The sequence below is a fragment of the Hyaena hyaena genome, unplaced genomic scaffold (genome assembly GCF_003009895.1).
Source record: "Hyaena hyaena isolate Hyena2069 unplaced genomic scaffold, ASM300989v1 scaffold_667, whole genome shotgun sequence".
Taxonomy (NCBI): Eukaryota; Metazoa; Chordata; class Mammalia; order Carnivora; family Hyaenidae; genus Hyaena; species Hyaena hyaena.
The window spans coordinates 580,008-604,380 of NW_024081297.1; the positions used below are offsets into that span (position 1 = coordinate 580,008).

The 24,373-nt window shown below is 40.5% G+C and overlaps 1 long non-coding RNA gene across 1 annotated transcript; it reads right to left on the reverse strand.

The window, feature by feature from the left end:
• Positions 1–207: 207 nt before the first annotated feature.
• Positions 208–24,274, reverse strand: LOC120220072. Its single transcript, XR_005525450.1, has 6 exons — positions 24,120–24,274; positions 21,482–21,591; positions 18,513–18,654; positions 5,967–6,023; positions 4,488–4,685; positions 208–312 (listed from the first exon to the last, which is right to left on the reverse strand). It is a non-coding gene; the product is annotated as an uncharacterized LOC120220072 (long non-coding RNA).
• Positions 24,275–24,373: the final 99 nt, after the last annotated feature.

The following is a 24,373-nucleotide window of genomic DNA, read 5'->3' on the forward strand; positions in this document are numbered from 1 at the left end:
TCCTCAGCACTGGGGAAAGTACTATAGGAAAATGCTCTATCTATTAATTTTGGCCATGATAATGCAGATATATAGATATGTTAAAAAGACTTTAGTCTCTACATTTAAGATTAGTACACTTTATGTTCATTACATGTCAAGTTTAAAAATAACATGTGTGTAATACATAATCCCTGCCTTTGAAGAACTTCCCATGCATTTTAGAAGTCCATGTATTCAGTCATTTATTGAGGACCAGACAGTGTGCTGGATGGTTAGGGATACAACAGTGAATCAGCCAGGCATGAAATCTGTTCTCATGAAGTATACATTCTAGTGGAGGAATCAGAAAATAAACAAACAGTTATAAGACAGTAGTAATGTCCATCATAATTATGAATAATATGTAGTACTAAACAATTGCCATAGTTCGTTGATTCTAAGACAAACTTTTTCACAGCTTATTCTTTCCAGAATAAGGATGAGTCTTACATTCTGTGAGTGCCAGTTTTATTAGAAGAGTTTCTCTAATGGTATGTAAATTAGTGGTTGCATTATAAAGTTGATGGCTTCGTAGATTTTGTGAAATTTGATAAATTCTAAACTATTAAGAATCACAGGAGCTCAGGGATATGGAGATCCATAAGCACTCCAAGAGTCAAAATGGGCTTCAAGGGTAAGGTGAGATCTGAACCAGGTTGAAGAAAGAGTAGGATTTTTAAGAAAGGAAGAACAGGAGCATCTAGAGATGAAGCACCCAAAGGGAAAGAGAAGTTGAGAGTTCACAGGCCTGGGTGGGACAGAGAAAGAGGTGTTAGGAAGCAAGGGAACTGAGTAGCTAATAATTTGAAATCAGATTTATAAAAGGCCCAGAAAATTGAGCAAATGATGCAGGGAGGCTATAACCAGAGCCAACATTAAGGAGCAAGTGGGTGGAGAAGAGAGGATGGAGACGAAAGCAGCACTGACTTCCCATGCATTTGAACATGGGGCAGGTCTTCTTATAGGATCTGTAAGAGACTGGGCAAGGTCACTAAGCTGGTTCAGACCTGGAACTGACTTCCTCCTGGCTCTGTCTAAGCCCTCGAGAACTATCAGGAATTGCTGGGTGCTCTGATCACCATCCAGCCCGACCCCAGCATCCTCCCTCACTCCACCCACATTCTTTCATTTACTTATCCAATTAACAAACATTTGAGCCACCACTAGGATATAACTTCATGCAGGCAGAAATGTTGTCTATCTTCTTCATCACTTTTTAAAGTTTTTTTATTTGGAGAGAGAGAGAGAAAGAGAGAGAGTGCACACGCTTGTGCATGCACACACACTCTGAGCACAAGTGGGGTAGGGACAGAGAAAGACAGAGGGAGAATCCCAAGGGGGCTCCAAGCCCAGTGAGGAACCTATTCAGAGCTCAATCTCACAACTGTGAGATCACAATCTGAGACGAAATCAAGGGACAGATGCCTAACAAATGAGCCACTCAGGCACCCCACTTCTTCAGCATTTTAAGGCCTAAAATCCAGAACAATTTTTGGCATGTAGTAAGCACTAGGTATATGTTAGTTGAATAACTGAATAACTGATGAATGATCAGAAAATATTTGGTATCCTAGAGTACACTCCATGTTGTGGCAGTAACTTTAAATAGAGTGCCAAGCACTTGTTGTCTGCCGGTATTCACAAAAGAATATAGGCTATAAGCTATCAGTATGTATAGTTTTTAATCAGACATACTCTATACTAAGTTCATGTAACATTTTCTACGATAAGAAATAGCACATAGATTTGAGAGAAGGTAAAAATACACCTAAATCAGGTTTTAGAGACTTTAAAATTTATTTTTTCTTTTTATTAAATTTCCAAACTAATCTTTGGTCAATATAATCCATGCTACTAAGAATTTGTCAGTGGTTTAAAAAGAATTTGCAACAAAGACTGCCTGAATATGGCCAAAAATTACAGTCAACATTATAGGTAAAAATGATGGCATTTGGAGTCCCCAAAGGAAAATATTGATGCAAAGCTTTGAAATTTTACTGTGGATTACTTTTTAGGGCACTAGATCAAATAATACTCAAAAGTTTTCAAGATGCAGGCAAACTCTCCATTCTGATGACAGGATGCTGTGGTTAGTCAGGCTGAAGTTCTGTCTGCCATCTGCATGCGCAGAGTAAACAAAAAAGGACTCTGGGACTTGCACAGAAACCATGGCAAAACCTGAGGGGGACCTGAGCTTTGAATTAAAGGAAACCGCAAGCTACCACACCACACTGCTGACCGTGAACATGTTCACATTTTGTATGACTGGGGGCAAGGGCAGAAGGAGTTTGGTTGGCAAACAGAGATGCTGCTGAGGTGTGGTTAGAGTTGTCTCGCAGTGTCAGGGTAAGATGACCCAGCTACATGCAGTCAGAAGGTCCATGACAAACTTGGGCTTGGGTCGGACAGGAATTGCCATCTGCTGGGTATGTGGGTAGAGGGAAGGAGCACTTAAACAAGTAACAGATGTCACTTAAAATAAGGCCTACAGAAGAGTGCCTAAAATCTGGCTTATGATCATCAAAAGTGTCAGTCTGAGCATGGGGAATGGCTTACAAAATTCTGGTAAAGATTTCTCACCTAAAGTCATAGCGTCTTGGGGTAGAATGGATTACACTGAGTAACAGTGAAAATGTTGCTTTGGTCAGTGAAAACTGGCAATGATGCGATTTAATTCCTAATTCTTGCTAAATTCTGCCACTCTAAATAAGATGAAACAGTTGAAGCCATAGCAAATATTTATACTCCCCCCTTCCCTGGGTAATTAAATGGGAGTAAATGAGCCAGTAGGAAGTAAGCTCCTTGCTTAAAGTTGACCCTAAGAAGGGCAGGTGGGGAGGGAGTGGGGAGCCCTAGGAAAAGTCAAAGCCATGACCACAGGCCAGGGCTTCTGTGATCTATGTGACATCCATCCCCTGCAGACAACTGCCCAGACTCTACCCCACTCATTCTGCTCTCCCCAGAGCCTCAGGAGAGCCTGGCAGAGTAGGGACAGGATTTGGGATGAGTCAAATCACAGCTCTACTAGCTGCCACATCCACCCCTAGGGAAAGGACACCTAGCCCATTAGGAATACTGCCCAGGGCTTAAAGGTCTGAAAATGAAGTTTGCATAAATTAGTGCCTCTTCCTTCTTTCTTCACTGTGCCTATTATGTAGCTTATTTACTTTAGGAAGTGCCTGATGCCTGCTGTGAAACTTCAAAGAACCATGAGGGGTGAGTTATAGAGGAAAGGAAACATTCTAGTTCCTAGAAGCTGTTTTGCAACATGGAACAATGCTTTGTGTTTCCAGACAACTGGACTATCTGTAGCAGAATCCCAACTAGGAGATAAGCAAGTGAGGAGGGACTGGAAAGAGTTGGATACAGGATCACTAGCCAAGCTGGCGGGGGTTTGGAGCAGGGCTCAGCCTAAGTAAGCCAGAAGGCCAGAAACTAGAGTGTTAGGCAAGGAAATTGAACCAGAGGCCCAACTGTAAGGATTCTGGCAACAAAGAAGATTAAGGAAGAGATGCTTGAGATATCCCAGAAAGCACAAAGGCTCAGAGCCAGAGCTGTGAGCTGGAATCCGGGCTGTCATTTCCCATTAGCACAACTTTGACAAGCTTCTTAACTTCTCTAAGGCTCAGTTTCCTCATGTAGAAGACAGGAATAATACTAATCCCATAGGGATGTTGTGAGAATTAAGCTTTATAAAGTATATAGGTCCCAAATATATAGGCTTTTAAACTATTAGTCTGTCAGTTCCTTGAAAGCAAAGAAGGGATCTTACCAGCGTAGCAATGACCATGAAGACAGAGAAAGCGTTTAACTAATGTTTGCTAATAAATGAGGGGAAAAATTGCATTCCTGGACCTATCTCCAGGTGAGGTTGAGGTTAACAGTCTACACATTCTCATGTTACTATGCAAAGTAAAGTTCATGAACCATTGACATGACTTGGGAACTTCTTAGAAATGCAGGATCCCACCCCACCCCAGACCCAAATGTCAGAATATCACCTGATCCCCAGGTGATCTCTCTGCACATTAAACTTTGAGAAGCACTGCTCAGTCATGATTGGCTGAATGAGGAGGCCTGAGTCTCCTGGTGGCTCCAGCTGGGAGTAGACAGGGAGGGCAGGGGCTCTCAGGAAGTGTCCAAACTGATTCCTTAAATTGTAACCATGATCTCTCAGGGTTTGAGCAGATGGCCTGGCTGCTGTGCATCAGAGGAGCTGGGACCCCAATCTGGCCAGGCAGGGATAGCGTATAGATTCCATGGAAATGTGAGCAAAGGTTGGATTTTCAGAGCCTCAGCCTGGACTCACTCAAGGGCAACGTGTAGAGGTCAAGGAGGCAAGAAGCCAAGTCCAGGGGACTCAAGTGAGTGAGAAGCTAAAACAGATTATGCTGGAATGGAGCACCAGAGTCTAGAGAATAAAAGTCTAGAAGAAAAAGAAAGCAGACGATTCAACCAGTACTTACATTGCCACTTATGAGTAAGACAGGGAGTGAGTTCACATTTTAGGAGAAGTTGGTCCTCATTCTCAGGCTCACCTTCTTTCACATGTAGGTAGATGTGTCTTTATAGCTGTGTGGGTGTAGTCTGAGGGGGACTCAGCATTACAACACACGTGTTTCTTATGAAGCCAGATAAAAGGCTTGCTAGATGGTTCCTCTGTCCTGCTGACATAAAGAGACATCAGTCAAGGTGGGAACGTGGAAATCCCAGGGACTGTTTTTGAAAGTTCTATAAAAAAAAGAAAAAGAACAGGAAATCCCAGAACCTTTTGCCCACACCAGAATCCTATATGTTTTCAGCAAGGAATGGGCCACTCTTCTGGAGGCAATATGCCACACCACTAGGAACCTGGATACCATTCTTTCAAGGGGCACAGCAAAGATGCCAGAGCTAGACGGGACCTGGTGGTTTTCAATCATTTTTAAATCATGGAACTCTATTTCCTAACACAGTTGGACCCTCAACATTTGAAATGATATTACTGAAGCTGCTGTTACTGAAGCAGAAACTTGAGTCCAGAGCCATTCCCTTCCACCCCCTACACGCCAAGGCCCTCTGAGACTCCTAGATACCCCCTTGTTTCCAAAGGGCAGTTTGAGAAGCATTTCTCTACACCAGTTCTACTGATGAATGAAAAGAGGGGGCCCATGTGGACAAGATCTTCCTTGACCTGGCACTGGCTCATCTCACTACCCATGTGACTCCCTATGGTTTGGCCATTGTGGATTTTCTTTAGTCCTCAGAACATGCCATGTTCTCTCTTTTGGGCCTTTCTACATACTATTCTTTCTGCTTGAAACACTCTGCTTTTCTCCATGGCTCCTTGTCTTCCCACCCCACTCCTGTCTGCCGGACTCCTCAGTAACCTGTAGATCCCAGCAAAGGCCTGTTTGCTCTGTTCACTGTCCCCAGCACTGTGTCTAATCAGCACTAAGTGCTATAGGTCTCTTTTGTGAATAAGTGAATGAGCATCCTTGCTGGAGCCTTGCCCCAGGGCAGCTCAAAGGTGCAGAAATGCTGACCGGCCCTTCACCTGAATATGGGGTGGTTGTGAGCAAATCCGTTTCCAGTCCATGTTGATTCCTTCTCAGGGAGTTCTGACTGGTGTACAACAATGTAAGATGAATATCCAAGTAATGGGGAAAATTGGAAGGACATGCAAAGTGAGATACCCTTAGAAGATGTTGGTAGGTCCATGTGATAGCAGCCTTCAAAGTGGCCATACAGAGTTATTGGCAGATATCTGTTTCTTATAATGACAGTTTACAGAAATCATCCTGACCTGCTACACTGAGGGCCTGGAAAACAAAAGGTCTTAAATCTGACTACCTTCAAACTCCAGTAACCATATTTGATATTACTAGAAGATAATCTTCCAAATGTTCCACGAGAAATGATTGAAGACTTCACCAATGACAAAATACAGACATAAAACATTCTACCTGGTATATATCAGGCATTTCTTTGGTGGATGCATGAATCTCTCCTGGAATACCCATCTAACAAAAAAAAAAAACAAAAGGCAAATAAATCTGAAGTAATGTTACACTAAAATTTTTCTGAATATGCAAGGAGCTACAAAGGCTAGGTCAACATATTTTAAAATTGGATCACCCTATTAGTATGTGGGCAGTAAATTGTTAAGAAAAACTAATTATCTTTTTAGATAATATTACCTCAAACATTATTTTTATAAGCTTTGTAGAGTGAGTCAACAGGTTAAGTCAAGTCTCTGCTTTAGCTTCATTCTATTTAAAGTGATACTTCCTGGTAAACGGGTTTTAATTAAAAAGGAAAATTACATTTGCATCCCTGGAAGATAAAGAAGACACTACAGACTATTTCACTATCTACACTCTCTGTCTCTACTTATCTCTGGCACCAGTTACAAAAGAAAACTACCTAGAAGGATAATTTCTCCCACAAAAATCCCTTCCAATTAGACAGGACTTAGCAAGTTATAAAGTATATTCACATACATGATTTCATTTGATCCTGTCAACAGCCCTGAATAGCAGATATAACAAGAATTAGAGTTAACTTCATGTTATAAATGAGGATACCATGGGTGCTACATGACTTGTTCATGGTCACCCTGATGGTAGGGAATCAGCCAGGCTTTGAATCCAAGGCTTGTGATCACAGCTCTGCCTCAGAGCTATCATCATCAGGTAAACTGTGGTTAAGTCTGCCTGATGTCTTAGATCACATAATAGAGGGCCTGTGAAGGGTCTTCTAATTGCTGTGGTTCTCAAACTATACCTCTTAGAACCCCAAAAGTCCATAGTGATGTTTAGGAAGCCACCATAGGGAACATGATAAGACAGGATACTAGGCTAAAATCCCAATCAAGGACATCTGTTTTCATGTCTCATATACTGATGTTTCAAGTAACATTTGTTTGTAAGAATGTATTCCACTGCTTAGAAAAAATTTTTGAAACCCTACTATACTAATCCAAACTTCTAATTTTACATATTGGAAAAGACCAATAAAGATCACATAATCTGTCCATTTCCACACTCAGGTTAGATCAGAAACCAGACAGTTCTCTCTACACTCAGGGGCATGGGATCCTGTGATTGGGATAAAAGTTAAGTCTCTCAGTAGAGTGTTTTGTCTCCATCTGAAGTTCCCCAACATAAGTGTGTATCAGGATCACTTACAGGGCTTGTCACAGATTTCTGGGTCCCATGTCCAAAGGTTCTGATTCAATAGAGTTGTGGTTTGGCCTGGGAATCTGCATTCTTAACAGATTTCCAGATGATGCTAATGCTGCTGGACCACACATCTACAGGATACAAAACAACTGAAAAGTCTATTGAATTGACCAGCTAATTGTGCAATTTTATTGTGATCAGCAATTTTATTTCACTCTGGAAAAATGGTAAAAGGAAATTTCTCCTTCAGAATTTATAAATCCATTGCTTAACCATGCTGCTATACATTTCTCAACAGCTAGTGTTGATATTTTATCACATCAAGATCCCAAACCCTCCATGTAGCAGATAACATTGAAATCCTAGCTCATACTCCCTCATCCAACCTCTGAGTTTACTGACACGTACAGTGGGCAGTTTCCATACATATAGCCAGCTTTCTATTTCAATGGATGGCATCTTACTGGTGTCTCTGAAGACTTTCATTAGCCTACAAGAGCTTGCTCTGTCCATGAGTGACTGTGTGTGTGTGTGTGTGTGTGTGTGTGTGTAATTAGTGCCCCTATTTTCCAGGGCATCCTTCAAACAATGAAGACACGAATCTGCAGATAAATACTATAGCTTCCCTATTCCTTGGTGGGATAAAATTTTTAAGTTTATTTATTTATTTTGAGAGGTGAGGGAGGGATGTGGGCAGAGAAAGGGAGAGAGAGAAACCCAAGCAGGCTCCCACTGCCAGTGCAGAGCCCACCATGGGGCTTGATCTCATGAACTGTGAGATCATGACCTGAGCTGAAATCAAGAGTCTGACACTTAACTGTCTGAGCCACCCAGGTGCCCCTTGGTGTGGTAATTTTGAAGCTTGTTCAAATGACTCCTCAGAGGGTCCCCAGTGAGATTGTGCCCCAGTTTCACACAGCAACAACTCACTTATTCATCACCCTTTGTTGGCATTTCTCTCTTTCCTGTCTACTTTTCCACTTCCTCACTTGTGCTTCCTGAGATCACTTCCTATATAAACTACCTGCATCCCATGTTCTTGTCTCAGGACCTGCTTTGGGGAAAGACAAACCAAAACACTCTATCTCATAGTTGTTCACCAAATTCACAGAAGCATCACCTCCCAGCTGACTCACACCAGCTCTTGCTCACCTTTCAGATTTCTGTTCTGGGGTTTTATCCACAGGTCTTCCAATAATACCATTAACACAAAGTTATGGTGTACTGCATGGGTGTTAATAAATAAGTGATACAACAATTGTTGCTGCCCTAACAGCAGCAGAAATAGAGACTGTTGAATGTGTGAATACGATTCACTGACTGTATACTTAGTCACTCTTCAAAAAGAGGCCCAAGTTCATCAGTCATATCTGTGAAGGATGCCAGCTTAAAAAAAATTGGCATTGAGGCACATGGGTGGCTCAGTCAGTTAAGTATCCAAATTCAGCGGAGGTCATGATCTTGCTGTTCCCGAGTTCGAGCTATGCATTGGGCTCTGTGCTGACAGTTCAGAGCCTGGAGCCTATTTCAGATTCTGTGTCTCCCTCTCTCTCTCTGTCCCTCCCCCACACTCACATTCTGTCTCTCAAAAATAAACATTAAAAAAAATTTTAATTGGCAATTATGCATATTTTTCAAGGCATTGTTATAAATATTTTTAAAACTGTCAACTCTGAAATGGAGATAAGTTTCCTTTTGTACTGTTAAAGCAAGATTAACTTTCAGCAAAGATTTACATTTGAGGAGTGGAGTTTCAGCACTGACATTTGTCAAATTATAGTACAAATTTCAATGTAAAAAAAAAAGAACTATGTGAGAAGCAATTAAATTGTCCTCAAATTGAAGCCAAATAATAGATACAGATCCTTTGGTTAAAAAAAAAAACAACTGAATGAATCAAACTTCACCCTAAATAATAGAGCTATTACATGTATTTCATTCTACTTGTTATTGATGTCTTAATTTTTTCTTTATTTAAAAAATAAAAAATATTCTTGTGGGATAACTGACATATAATGAATTGTACATATTTAAAGTGTACAACTTAATAAATTTTGACATATGTATGCACCTAGGAAACCACCATGCTGACTCATTTTTTAAAGCAATATTATCAAGTTTTAAGTCTATATTATTTTAAAATCCAATTTCTGGAATAATCCATTAATTATCGTATTGATGCAGTGATTCATTATGAGCTAAAAGCTCTTTAAATTACTCCCTATTTGAAATGTCTATATATGAGTATGCTCAAAACAACTGGTTGGCACAATTCCCAAGAACTTAGACATAGCTGACAAAAAATAATAAAAGCTACCACTCATTAAGCATCTATCATTGCCAGGGGCCATTTTGTAGTTCTTTAAATATATCATTTGTAACTCTCATAACAATTCCATGAGGGAAATGTTACTAATTCTATTTTACAAGTGAGCAACTGAGACTTAGAGACATTTAAGGGATAGAACATGACAGAGCTGGGAGCTAGTTTTCTCCATTATATAATATTCCCCAAAGTGTTAATTTGTTTATTTCTTATTTATTTATTTAAAGCTTATTTATTTATTTTGAGAGTGAGAGAGAGCACAAGCATGAGAGTGGAAGGGGCAGAGAAAGGGAGAGAGAGAATCCCAAGCAGACTCCACCTCAACAGCATGAGCCTGATGCGGGACTCAATCCCATGACTGTAAGATCATAACCTGAGCTGAAATTTAGAGTCAGATGCTTAATGGACTGAGTCATTCAGGTGCCCCATATTTCTTATTTATTGAACAAATATGCCCTAGACCCCAAGTTAGATGTTGAAGATATAGCAGTGAAAGTGATTGATATGAAATTTCTTCAGTGATGAAGAAATTTACTATTTCAATGAAATATAGTTACACAAATATTAATTATAATTGTTATTAATGCCTATGGGAGAAGTACAAGTTGCTGTAAGAGCATGAAAGAGGAGGCATTCGTAAGGAAGTAATGTTTAAGCTAAGGCCCAACAAATAGATCCATATGAGTGGATCTATACGTTTTTAAGTAGGACAGGTGACATGATCAGATTTGCAAGACTATTTAAGGGAAAGCCACTTACATAGTAGCAGGCAGTAAAGGAGGGAAAATACCTTCCTTGAGAATTGCAAATTGCAAGCTCAACCCTTAGGCAGGGTTAGAACCAGAATCTACATGCCTATGTAACACAAGAAAACCTCATCACACCTAAATATTGTTCAAAGTGACTCTCGGGTAGTGAATGCTCTCAGGCATTTAGGTTAGTAAAAGCCAACTTCCAGGAAAAAAAAAAACCTTAAAAGCAACTTTCAAAAAGCTCATACATAATAAGGTTTCCATGGACATGAACACACAATCAAAACACCATGAAACAATCTGCCATGAGCAAGTGTTAGCATAAACAATGAAGTATACCAACATTAGAACGGCAAAGACTGCAGATACTACTAGAACCATCAGATTCAGAATATAAAATAAGTTTGTTTGATACATTTAAAGAAATAAGGATATCAAAAGTATAATTAAGAGGCAAGATATTTTAAAACTGATCAAATAGATTTGAAAAAGAATAACACAGAATGACTTATAAAACATTGTATGTATAGATAGACAGCATTAATCCTTTATCTCTTAAATATGTTGCATATATTTTCCTCCACCTTTGTTGCTTCTGTTTTAACTGAATTTGCGGTGATACTTGTCACTCACTCCCAAATTTTTTATTCTTTGGAAGTCAAATCTGTCTATCATTTGCCTTTAAGGCTTTTGTAGTTTTTCTCTTGCTGAGAAGGGCTTTTTCTACTCCAAGATTATTTTAAGAATCTTTATTTTTTAATGTTTATTAATTCATTTTAATCTGGATTTTACAGTAACACAAGTAACACAAGTCTAACATTGTTTTTAATAGACTTCATTTGGAAATTCCAGCACTGTTTATTAAATAGACCTTTCTTTCTCACTAATTTGAAATACCACTTTTTAAAAAATGTTTTATTTATTTCTGAGAGAGAGACAGCGTGACCAGGGAGGGTCAGAGAGAGAGGGAGATACAGAATCTGAAGCAGGCTCCAGGCTCTGTGCTGACAGCTAGGGGACTCAAACCCACAAACCGTGAGATCATGACCTGAGCTGAAGTCGGACGTTTAACCAACTGAGCCACCCAGGTGCCTCTGAAATATCACTTTTAACATAAACTAATTTCTTGTTCTAGTCAATAAGAATTTAGTTCTCTTAAAACTTCTGACCTCACTTACTCCCTCCCTCATCCTCCCAACTCTGGTATAAATCATCAGTCACTACTTATATAACAAAAAAATCATGCAAATATTATACACTGATGAAGAAGGTAATTACTACAATTATGTTTCCTTTCTTAAACAGCTTTTTGTTTTTCCAGGAGTGAACAATCACCTTGTTATTTTGAGTTGCACAGTTTCCTATGAATCTATTCAAATGCTTGATTGGCCTTGTCAAACACCTATTGTTATTATTTTCCGGACAGTAAATTTATCAAATAATTTTTCTGTTCCATTTTTTTTTTTCCTGGCAATCTTGCTCTCAGAACTGTCAAGCTCTCCTGCTCCATCTGGGCTAATTACTTTCTAGGCCTACAGCACAGCTGTCAGCTGGAATTTCCTTTAGTGCTTTCCTACACTGGATCCTTCAAATGTCAGTATGTGGAGGTGTTTTCTCTTTAGAGAAGCAGCCTCCAGTTTCCTGCCTGGGGGGACATATGCCTGATGGCTATTTGGAAGAAGGACTTTGTGGGAGTAGATCTGAGAAAGAAGGCTGAGGGTACCTCTGTTTATTACTTAAATTTTCCCATAATTAGCATGTTTCAGTCTCCTTCCGTTAACCCAACCCCACCACACCCCTATATGTCTTATGTCTCTGAGTCTGTCTGGGTCTCTCTAGCTCACTGTCTCCAGAGAACAAACTTCCTATCACCTGTGGAGGGTAGTTTCCCTGACTTCAAGGGATGGGGAAGAGGACCTCTGGCTTTAATATCTGCATAAAAACTTCAACCAATCCCTGCACCTCACTCACTTTTGGTGTACCTGATACCACCTCAAGTCCTGCATCCTCTATGGGCTCTCAATAGTAGCCTCCTCTGCTCTCAGTCACATTTTGCTCCTCCACTCATTTTCCACCTTTCAAAATTTGCTCACATCTCCCTTCCAATTTTATCAGTCTTTGTGGATTTACACTCCCTCCAACTCTACCCCACCCACCTCTCCCTATTTAGTCATGTTTCAGTAGGAGGAGATAAAGTCAACTATGTTTAACTGGAAGTCTCTCTACCTCACAGTGCCATTTATGTATGTATAGATAGCACTAATAGGTATATAAAACCCCACCCTCAATGAAACAACCACTGATCTGCTTTCTATCACAACAGATTAGTTTGCATTTTCGAGAGGTTTAACCGCAATCATACATATATATTCTTATTTGTCTGGATTCATCTCTGGATAGATCTGGCCTTTATTCAATTTTTAAAAACCAGCTTTAATGAGGCATAATTTACATACAGAGTCACCAATTTTATTTTTAATTTTTTTTTAATGTTTTATTTATTTTTAGGAGAGAGAGAGAGAGAGACAGCGTGAGCAGGGGAGGGCCAGAGAGAGAGGGAGTCACAGGCTGAAACAGGCTCCAGGCTCTGAGCTGGCAGTCAGCACAGAGCCCGACGCGGGGCTTGAACCCACGAACTGTGAGATCATGACCTAAGCGAAAGTCGGACGCTTAACCGACTAAGCCACCCAGGCGCCCCTATTTTTAATTTTTTTAATGTTTATTTTTGAGAGAGAGAGAGAGAGTGAGCAGGGGATGGGCAGAGAGAGAGAGAGACAAAGAATCTGAAGCAGGCTCCAGGCTCTGAGCTGTTGGCACAGAGCCCTATGGGGGCTTGAACCCACAAACTATGAGATCATCACCTGAGCTTAAGTTGGACGCTTAACTGACAGAGCCACCCAGGCACCGCCAAAGTCACCAATTTTAAATGTAAAGTTTGAGAAGTTTTGATATATGAAATCATCATGTAATCACCACTACAGTCAAGATATAGAACATGTGAAAAAGAATATTTAAACATTTGCTCAAATTTGAACAAAGTTTTAAGGGAAACACAATGGGGTGTCTGGGTGGCTTAGTCAGTTAAGCGTGCGACTTCGGCTCAGGTCATGATCTCAAGGTCTGTGAGTTTGAGCCCTGGTCAGGCTCTGTGCTGACAGCTCAGAGCCTGGAGCCTGATTCAGATTCTGTGTCTCCCTCTCTCTCTGACCCTCCCCTGCTCACACTGTCTCTCTCTCTCTCTCTCTCTCTCTCAGAAATAAATAAAACATTAAAAAAAAAGTTTTAAGGGAAACACAGTTTCTTAGTTTCAGAGAAAGTCATGTGCTATATGTACACAACACTCAGGCATCATCCCAGGGACACACAAAAATCAATGCCATTTTACCTCCCTTTTCAAGTTACATAGTTGTCAGAACTTACATTCTTGATGATGTAGAGCGAACTTTTGTGATGGCTTATTATTTTTTTTTTTTTTTTTATGAATACCCCCTTGGTGTCTTAGGAAATAATGTCAAAGATTAACAGAAGAGGGCTTATAAGGGAGTTAGATTAAAACCTTGACTGTATTTGCATACTGTTTATACTTTGATTCATTCACTGCAGTGATTCCTCTGTCTCCAGCTCCTACTATGCAAAGTGTCACACAGCTCACAAGTTTCTGCTTAGCCATGTTGTCTCAGTGCTCTTCCCTCCCATCTTGTCTCCCAGCCTCCAGTCTCTCCCCACTCCATTCCCACCTAGGTATCACTGTTCATTAATCTTTATGAAGTCTTGCTTTTATGCTGAGAAACCGTCCATACTTCCCAGTGCTCACAGGATAAGGTCTGAGTTCCCTAAAGCTGCCTTCAAGTTCATGTGCTCTACCTTGTTTGTGTTCAAACTGTAGGCACCTACAGCCATTTCTAGAGAGTCATGTGGCTGAGCCTGGTTGTTGTTGCAGAGGGTGGACTGTGTGTGCTTTATCCTTCCCAACCCCAGCACAACATGTGGAGTGGCCTGGGTCTAGAAAAAAGGTGTTAGGACTGTATTTGTTGCAAAGGGATAAAAATTTACACCTTAAGCTTTACTTAGAAACCCTAGTAAGACTTTTAATCAGCTACTATAAAGAGAGTTCAGTGATTTATGTGAATGTGGGGATTTAGGTATCATGGTAACTTGGAGGTTTTATGCTCCATGTGTAATTTGTCAAATACAGAGCATGACATGCCTGGGTTACTTTTTTTTTTAAGATTTTTTAAAAAATTTATTTATTTATTTTGAGAGAGAGAGAGAGAGCAGCGTAAGGGAAGAAAGAGAAGGAAAGAGAGAGAATCCCAAGCAGGCTCCACACTGCCAGTGTGGAGTCCCACGTGGGGCTCAGACTCACGAACCATGAGATCATGACGAGCCAAAACCAAGAGTCAGACACTTAACTGTCTGAGCCACCCAGGTGCCCCCTGGTTACTTTCTGAAAAGGATCATCAGTTATTCATTTATCCAAATATTCATTAAATATCTCTTGAGCCACTACTACTTGTCAGGCTCTCAGCTAGGCACTGGCAGTACATTTGTGAAGCAGAGAGATATTGTCTATAATCTTACAGACCTAACACATTAGCTGAATGAGTCATTATAAAGATAAGCAGAGCTACGGATGGAAAGTAAACTGGGGGGCTGTGGTAGCCACCACTGCCATGCTGCTCACATCCCCTCGGCACTCACCAGGAGAGCCAAAGGCTTCTTCCTGCAAGAGACCCTCAGGCTGAGTGAGGCTTCTCTGGCCCACAGCTGGCAGGAGCATGCTCAGCCTATGTATGGTGCAGGCTGTCAGGGAATCAGTGCCCTCAGGAGTGGTCTTCAACCCATGGTGAATGAGACTTGAGAGTTAACTACCCAGCTCCCTCACCCTCTGGGTATTCTGTACCATCTAAGCCTGGGCTGCCATAACAAAATGTCATAGACTGCATGGCTTAAACAATAGAAATGTAGTTTTGCACAGTTCTGGAGGCTGGATGGCTGAGATCAGCGTACCAGCATGGAATGTTTCTGGTGAAGCCTCTCTTCCTGGTGTGTGGGTGACCACTTTATCACTGTGTATTCACATAACCTCTTCTTGGTGTGCTCTCTCACGAAGAGAAAGAAAGACCTCACGGGAGCTCCCTGGTGTTACTTCTTATAAATGCTACTGTATCAAGGCTCCACCCTTATGGTCTTATTATAGGCCCTCCTTGATTTTTAATTATCTCCTTATTGTCCCTATCTCCAAATATAGGCATATTGAGGATTAGGGCTTCAACATATGAATTTTGGGGAACACAATTCAGGCTATAGTGTATACTGTCTCCCAGAGTTCCCCAGTGAGACTGAGCCCCAGTCACCCATCTCCCAGGAACCTGTTCACTGAGGCATTCTGAATAGGCTTCTTTTTCTTCCTTCCTCATTCCTCTATCTTCCTACCAGAGCTTCTTGAGATTACCTCCCACATAAACCACTTGCACTCAAATCCTAGTCTCAGGTTTTGTTTTGGGGGGAATCCCACCAATGACTGGAGCATATATCAGGGAACGTGACTTATGCCTAGTGGGCCTGGAACTTAGAAAGTCTTACCAGCTGTGCCAGGTGGGAAGACATTTAAAATCTTAAGTCAAAGGGATGAATCTCTAGCAGGATGTGGAGAAAATATTCAAAGAGGTAAGAAGCTGTTTCAGGGCAACTAACAGGGAAGCTATTTCTTCAGTCAAGTCAGGAGAAGACAGTGATCAGTACTAGGGAGGAGGCAGTGAAGACAGAGCATGACATGATGCCTAGTCCATAGTAACTGCTCAACAAATATTTTTGGATGAAAATTAATGAATAGGTTCAATGTACCAAATCTCTAGATAGACTGTCAGAACTTGAAGACTGATTTCATCTGGGATTTGAGGAAGAAGAAAGAGTGAAGTCTTCGGCTTAAACAGCTAGGTGAATGCTGATGCTATTTACTGAATATGGATCATAGTCTTGAGGATCAGCAAGTTGGAGGGGTAAAAGATAATGAGTTTTGGGCATGATGTGCCTGTGAGACATCTAATTGATGCTGAGTAGGCAGCTGGGTGTACAGGTTTGGAGCTGGGTTAGAGATGTATATTTTGGTCCCACCAGATATAGACACAAACTGCGTGGAGCAAGTCCTCTCCAGTCATATGGGAAATGTGACCCAGAAGAGCTCCACATTTTCCTATTTTCTGGCATTCTCTCTAAAATAACATTTGAGAGGAAGTATGAAGGAGAACTAACATCTACTGAGAACCTACTATTGGCCAAGAATTGCACTAGGTGTTTAATCTTCAGAACAACCCTGAGAGGTATGCAATATTATCTCCATTTACAGACGAGGAAATTAAGGTACATAAAGGAGAAGTCATTTATCCAAGCTCACAGCTGGTCAGCGGCTTCAGAAAAACTCTGGACTATCCTAGTCCAAATTTCATGTTTAAAATAAACATCGGCAAAGCATGGTTCTGTATCCTATGACTTTTAGTCTCATAGACTTCACAATGTGCAATTCCCAAAGTCAGGTGCATTCACTGGTAGAGTCTTTCAATTCCAAGTTCCAGATTATTCTCTCTGCAGCCCTCATTTGGACAGTTCTCTTTCCAAGTGGTCCCCCTGCTGGTGACCCTATTGTGGTATAGCCCCAACTGAAGTCTTCTCTCAATTTCTGTCTCTGTCTCTGAAAGATTTGCTTTCTCTGGACATATCATTTAAACGGAAGCATATAATGTGGTCTTGTGCAACAGTGTTCTCAACCAGTGTGCTGAATAAAAGGTAAAATATTTAGTATTTCCTCAACACCATATGTAATGTAGGGAATAATCCAAAACCTCATTATTTCTTTTTATTTAAAAAAAAATGCACACCATCTTGGATTTGCTAATACTGATACACAGTCATGCAAATGTCCTAATTATTTTTACTTCTGCAAACTTTTTTTTATAGATCTGCATTAAACTTATACATTTATTTGGAAAGATTAACATTGACATTATTCAATGTTATACATTTTCTATTCTTGGTACATAGTATGTCCTTTTGAATCCAGTCTGTTAAGTTAAAACTTTTGAGAACTTTAAGAAAATTATTATTTAGGTTTTGAACATATACTGTCTATGTTAAACTCTTTTTCTGGTGATATTTTTATATGGCACATTTTCCCACAGTCTATTCTCTCTCTTTTTTTAATGTTTATTTATTTTGAGAGAAAGTGTGAGAGAGACACAGAGAGAGGGGCAGAGAGAGAGAGACAGAGAGAGAAAAATCCCAATCAGCCTCCATGATATCAGTGCAGAGCCTGACGTGGGGCTTGAAGTCATGAACCATGAGATCATGATGTGAGCCAAAATAAAGCCAAAAATAATAATAATAATAAGTCAGACACTTAACTGACTGAGCCACTCAGGTGCCCCACAGTCTATTCTAAATCATTGTTTCTCACAGAAAGGGAAGCTACGGAATTGTGTATAATTTTGGAAAACAGCATTGAGGTTCTTCAAAAGATTAAAAATAGAACTACCATATGATCTAGCAATCCCATTTTGGAGTATTTACCCAAGAGAACTGAAATCAGGATCTCAAAGAGGTATATACACTCCCATGTTCACTGCAGCATCATTCATAATAACCAAAATTTTGAAACAACCTAAATGTCCCTTGATAGATGAATTAAAAAAACATGGTATATTCATTCAATGGAATATTATTTAGCTTCAGAGAAAGAAGAAAATCCTGCCATTTGCAACAATAGCCTGGAGAACATTATGCTAAGTGAAATAAGCCAGACACAGAAGGATAAATACTGTATGATTCCACTTACATGAGGGATCTAAAATAGTCAAACTCCTAGAAGCAGAGAGTAGACTGATGGTTCCCAGGGGCTTTGGGGAGGGAAAATGGGGAGTTGCTGTAAAATAGCTATAAAGTTTCAGTTACATCAGATGCATAAATCAGAGAGATCTGCTATTAAATACAGTGCCACGGTTAACAACAATATACACTTAAATTTTTGTGAGAGAGTAGATCTTATGTTGTGTTCTTACCACAGTAAAAAAAAAAAAAAAAATCAACTGAAAACAATTATACAAACACAGTCCTTAAAAGATAGAAGTCAGAATCCATACTGCCTCATTCTCCAGATGTGAGGTAGTGTCGCTCCCTATGTTCTAATTCTTTTAATATGTTTGTTGGATGCAGAGTTTCATAGACTATTTCCTGGTGTGGGGGTGGGCATCTCACCTGAGTCATAGAAGGCTCCAGAGATTGGGCAAGCTGATAACTTGAGCCAGAGAGATGAGATCATTCTTTCTGCCAATCATAGCAATATTGCAAAAGGCAGAGGCGGTGTCTTGGACCAGAAACTAGACCTAAGGGAGAAGCCCTCAGGCAGAAGAAAGAAAGTATGATCAGTGGAGTTCATCCTGGACCCTATCCCCATCTTGACCTCTCCCAACCCCTCTACACTCTAGCCAGAGTGAACTTCTGTCATCATGAAAGATGGTTCAGAGGACCTGTCACAATCTGTCCTTGCTTGCTTCTCTCTAGACTCCTGGGTAGCTCCTCTTCTCTCTCTGGGACTCTATTCTCTAAGCATCAGTAACTTCCTTTCAGCTCCACAAGAAACTCATTATTTTCATCTTTACCTCAGACTTTTATCCATGCCTATTCCTCTGTTTCAGCCCCCTTCACATCCAACCCTCCAAACTGACTAATGCCTGCTCATTGTCAAGTCTCAGTTTAGACTTCAGTTCCTTTAGGAATTTTTTCCTGACCCTCAAGACTAGGTTAGGTTTTCTCTTTTCAGAGGCTTTTACTCCTATTCCATGGATCATCCAAATGTGTTGTGATTACCTGTTATCGTGTCTACTAACTCCCCCTAGACTGAAAGCTTCTTCAGGCAGAGACAGAATCTGCCTAACTTCTGACCTCATGGGATACCCCAACTTGGAACTTCCCAATCAGCTTGCTCCCAAACTCCTGATCCATAGACACTGTGAGGTTACAAGTGATTGCTGTTGTCCTGAATTATTAAGTTTTAGAGTAATTTGTTACATAGTAATGGATAACTAATATACTATCAAAACTTAATAGCTTTAAACAATCATGTCCCAGATTCTGCAGGATAGCGACTGGCGACCTCTTGCTCCTTGGGGCATCAACTATGGCACAACTCAGCCCTACTCAGCTGGTGGATGGGCAGGTTGGGAGGATCCAAGGTAGCTTCACTCACAAGTTGGCACTTTTTGGGCTAAAAGGTAGTCTCAGTGGGAACAGATTACCACAGAACCTACACTTGGCCTTGCCAGAATGGCTGTCTCACAGTAGATGGACTTTACATGGCAGCTGGCTTCCTTCAGAACAAGTATCTGTGCAAGCAGAAGAAGCTGCACAACTATTTATGACCTAGCCCTGGAAATAATATACAGTCATTTCTGCTATACTCTCTTGGTTGAAGCAGTCATAAGACCACATAGATTCAAGAAGTGACTCCACCTCTTGATGGGAGGAATATCAAAGAATTTACAGCTGTTCTTTTAAAACTCAACTAATTATTAAGGTATAACTTATATGCAATAAAATGTACTCATTTAAATATGCAATTTGACAAGTTTTAACACATGGCTATACCCTGTAACTACCATCACCATCATGGTACAGAACATTTCCTACATCCCAAAGTTCCCTCCTGCCTCCTTGCAGTCAATCCCTTCACCCGTCCCTGTTAGTGCTAGGCAGCCACTCATCTGCTTTTGAGCCCTTCTAGAATTGTGTGTGATACCGTATATGGTTTTTTACACTTGGCTTTTTCACTTAGCTAAATTCTTTTGAGACCCATCATGTTGTTTGTTGCATGAGTCAATAGTTGATCTATTTTTTGCTAAGTAGTTTCTGTTGTATGGCTATAAATGTTTTGTTTTAGCAGCTACCTGTGGATGGATATCTGGGTTGTTTCCTGATTTAGACTATTATGATAAAGCTGCTATGAACATTCATTTTCATTTCTCTTGAATAAATATCGAGGAGTCGGGTTGCTGGGTAATGTGGGAGATACATGTTTTAACTTTATAAAAGACTACTCAATTGTTCTCCAAAATGGTTCTATCCTTTTCCTTTTTCAGCAAGAATATATGAAAGTTCTAGTTGCTCCCCACCCTTACTAACACACAGGATCATCAGTCTTTTTAAGTTTAGTAATTCAAATGGGTGTGTAGCCTATCTCATTGGGGTCTTAATTTGCATTTCCCTGATGACTAATGATGTTGAGCATATTTTCATGTACTAATTGGCCATTGATATATCTTCTTTTGTGGAGTGTCTGTTCAAATCTTTTGGCATTTGTAACTGGTTGTTTTATTTTCTCATTACTGAGCATTAGAATTTGTTCATAAATTATGGATACCAGCCTTTTGTCAGGTCTATATATTGAAATATTTTCATCCTCAGGGCACTTGTGTGGTTCAGTGGGCTATGCATCCAACTTCAGTTCGAGTCATGATCCTACTGTTCATGAGTTCAAGCCCTGTGTCGGGCTCAGTGCTTACAACTCAGAGCCTGGAGCTTCTTCAGATTCTGTCTCCCTCTCTCTCTGACCCTCCCCCGCTTACACTCTGTCGGTCTGTCTCTCTCTCAAAAGTAAACATTAAAAAAAAATTTTAAGGAATATTTTCCTCCAGACTGTGGCTTGCCTTTTCATCTTCTTCAAACTGACTAAAGAGCAGCAGTATTTAATTTAGATGTAGTCCAAATTATTATTTTTTTTTAATTCATGCTCTTTTATAGGTGTCCTATAAAAGAAATCTTTGCCTACACAAGATCACAAAGATTTTCTCCTACATTTTACTCAAGAAGTTTTATAGTTTTAGCTTTTATGTTCAGATCTATGATTCACTTTGAGTTAATTTTTTAAAGGTGTATAGTCAGGTCAAGGCTCATTTTTTCTCCCCAGACATATGCAATAGTTACAGTAGCCTTTGTCAAAAGTACTATCTTGCCTCATTTATTTATCTTGCCACTTATGGCTGAAGCAACTACCTATATGTGTTTGTGTGTGTGTGTATACATATATACATATAAAACAAAATATATAGTCAAATATATGTATATATATTTTTATGGATCTATTTCTGGATATTTTTGTCACGTTCTATTGATTTGTACATTTACCTATGTAGTCATATTTTAAAACTGCCAAAAGCATGTCGACTTACTGTAGTTGAATTGGTCTACACCAAAGCCCTTAGGCACTGTCCATACGACCCGGCTGGGGCTCTTGGGAGATGGCACGCTGGCTCCAGCTTACCATCCTGGGCTCCTCTCCCTCAGAGAGAACAAAGAGATCATACAGGTAATTTCCAAAATTAGTAAGGAGGAGGAGATATGTGGGAAAAAAAGAGATGTGATCTCTCTTTGCCAGACTTCTGGACATTCAAGTTAAACTCGGTTTGAAGAAATGAAGAGATGAGGAGAGATTGCAAACCTATGTCTCCAGCCTGGAAGAACAAGTTGTGACCTATATAAATTAGGTGGGAAACAATCCCATTTTACAATGTTGAAACATGCCAATGGATGATGGATCACAACACAATCCCCTCTATGGGTTTGTCAGTGTCTAGATAAAGGTAATGTAAACTTTTCCTCTCAAGAGAATATTGAAAAAAAGAGAAAAAATACTTTTTAAAAAATTTATTTATTTATGAACGAGACAGAGACAGTGTGGGCAGGGGAAGGGCAAAGAGAGATTGAGAGAGAGAGAGAGGGAGAGAGAATCCCAAACAGCCTCCACACCATCAGCACAGAGCCTGATGTGGGGTTTGAACTCGTCAAACCGTGAGACCGTGACCTGAGAAGACACCAAGAGTGGGAGACTTAACCAACTGAGCCACCCAGGCACCTTGACATTTTTTTTGGCAAAACACCTATTTAATTATTTCATATTTGTCAGAACAAAATTTTTAAATAAGAAGTTATCAGGGTTTTTCTGTTTCTGAAAAGTAACTTTGTTGTCAGTGAACTTTTTGATTTACTAGATGTTTAAACTGGTTTACAACATCAATATGTTAATTACTAGCTTATGCCTCTAAAAATTATTATGAAATTTAATATTAATACATTTAGTTGCTTGCTTTAGGGTCTGTTTGCAGAGGCAGTGATCCTCAGTGAAAATAGGTGAAAATTTTGAAAAAGTATAAAATGTTTAGTAACTGTGCATACCAAACAGGTTCTTTGGCCTTTTGCCAAATCAGACAACCTATCTGGCTTTTTCTACCACAGAAACTGTCTTGCCTGTATTTCCACATCACTCGACATGGCAAAGCTAACAGAAAACCAAAGTCAAATGAGGAAACTTGGCAAATGATTACCTGGCTTCATGTTTGACCACCTACTGGCAAATACCACGAGAAAAACTGCCCAGGAGATAAATGATAGGGTAAAAGCACATTTTTGACCCTGGACCCAGGATCTCATAGAAGAAGCAGGTCTAAGATTTATAGGAAATGATTTGGGAATGAGTTCAAAGTGCTGAATAATCACAAAATTGTTTTTCCATTTAACAAAAATAATCCCCACGCTTCAAAAATTTTCATGGTAGTTCTTTTCTTCCTCCTGCAACTGCATTCTATTTAATATCTTTTACCCCATAATCCCACCTGTTGGTTATTTAGGAAAGACCAAGCATTTTAGACGAGATCGGGTGCGTTCAGGGTGGTATGGCCATAGACGGAAAGACCAAGCATTTTAAAACCTTTATTAGATGTGTAGATCACAGCAACCTGTTGGCATTTAACAAATACACAACACTGATGGAATAAAGTAAGGTTCAAATGAGGTAGAATACATACATTATCTCAAACTGGTTATTTTTTGGATGACTTTTTACTGATGAGAAAAACTCCCTCAGGCAAAAGCTAATATGTGTATTAACTGCTTCAATTCCCTTAAGAAGTTTTGAATTCGCTGTTAAATATAACACAGCACTAGTTAGAGAACATATGATAATCTAGTTTTTAAAAATCAAATTCAAGAATGCCAAACACGACTAATTAAGAGTGGAGGTTCGAGGGAGCGCCTCACTTCTGTCTCCCCAGGATAGAGGGGTAAATAACTAACTCAGAGGTTAGTCGCCTAAGCAGGTGCTGCCAGGACGTAAGAAAGTGTTGTTGTTGTTGTTGTTGTTGTTGTTTAATGTTTTATTTTATTTTTGAGAGAGCGTGAACAGGGAAGGGTCAGAGAGAGAGAGGGAGACACAGAATCCAAAACAGGCTCCAGGCTCTGAGCTAGCTGTGAGCACAGAGCCCGACACGGGGCTCGAACCCACGAACCATGAGATCATGACCCGAGCCAGGCGCCCCAAGAAAGTGTTGTTTTGAGGCAGAGGATGAAGAAATTTGCAGAAGAGAGAAGAGGGTGTAGGTATGCGGTAATATTTGTCTCTCGAAGGAGGACAGAGCTGCAAAAAGTATCAAGAGGGGGAAAAGGCGGAATCTGCGCTGGTTTTCTTGAGGTTTAGGAGCAAAAAAAGTAAAATGAGAAGCAAAGGAGGCAGGATCAAGCCTCTTTCAGAGCTGGACGTCATTATACAAGCACTTCATTCACGGGGCTGCAATTCTGTCTGGAGCCCAACCCAAAGGAACTCTTACACAAAACAAGAGCAGAGAGAAGAAAAGCCTCGGTGGCTGAAGGGCAGAGTGGGGCGGAAGCCCTCCACGCGCACATTCCGCGAGTTTCTGGGAAACCCAGAGCGGTCTCTGTGCCTCAGTTTACAGCGGAAGAAACAGACACACAGACCCAAGTGACTCGCTCACGGTCACAGCGCAGAGCCGGATGTCACATCTCCACACAACTCACCACTAACCGGTTTGCCACTCCAGGGAGGGAAGGAGGGAGTTGTGTGTTTCGTGGAATCAACAGGAGGAGTCGTGGCGGTCAAAATCCCGCGGGGACAAGGCGGAAGGGCGCGATCTCCGCTTCGAAGGCGGCTGCGTGCGCCCTTCGCCTGGATTCTTCCCCGTGTGGCCACCAGGTGGCGCGCCCGGCCGCCGGCGGGACGGGGAAGCCCTCGCGAGCGCATCGCCTAGGAAACGCAGGACGAGGCTGACGCA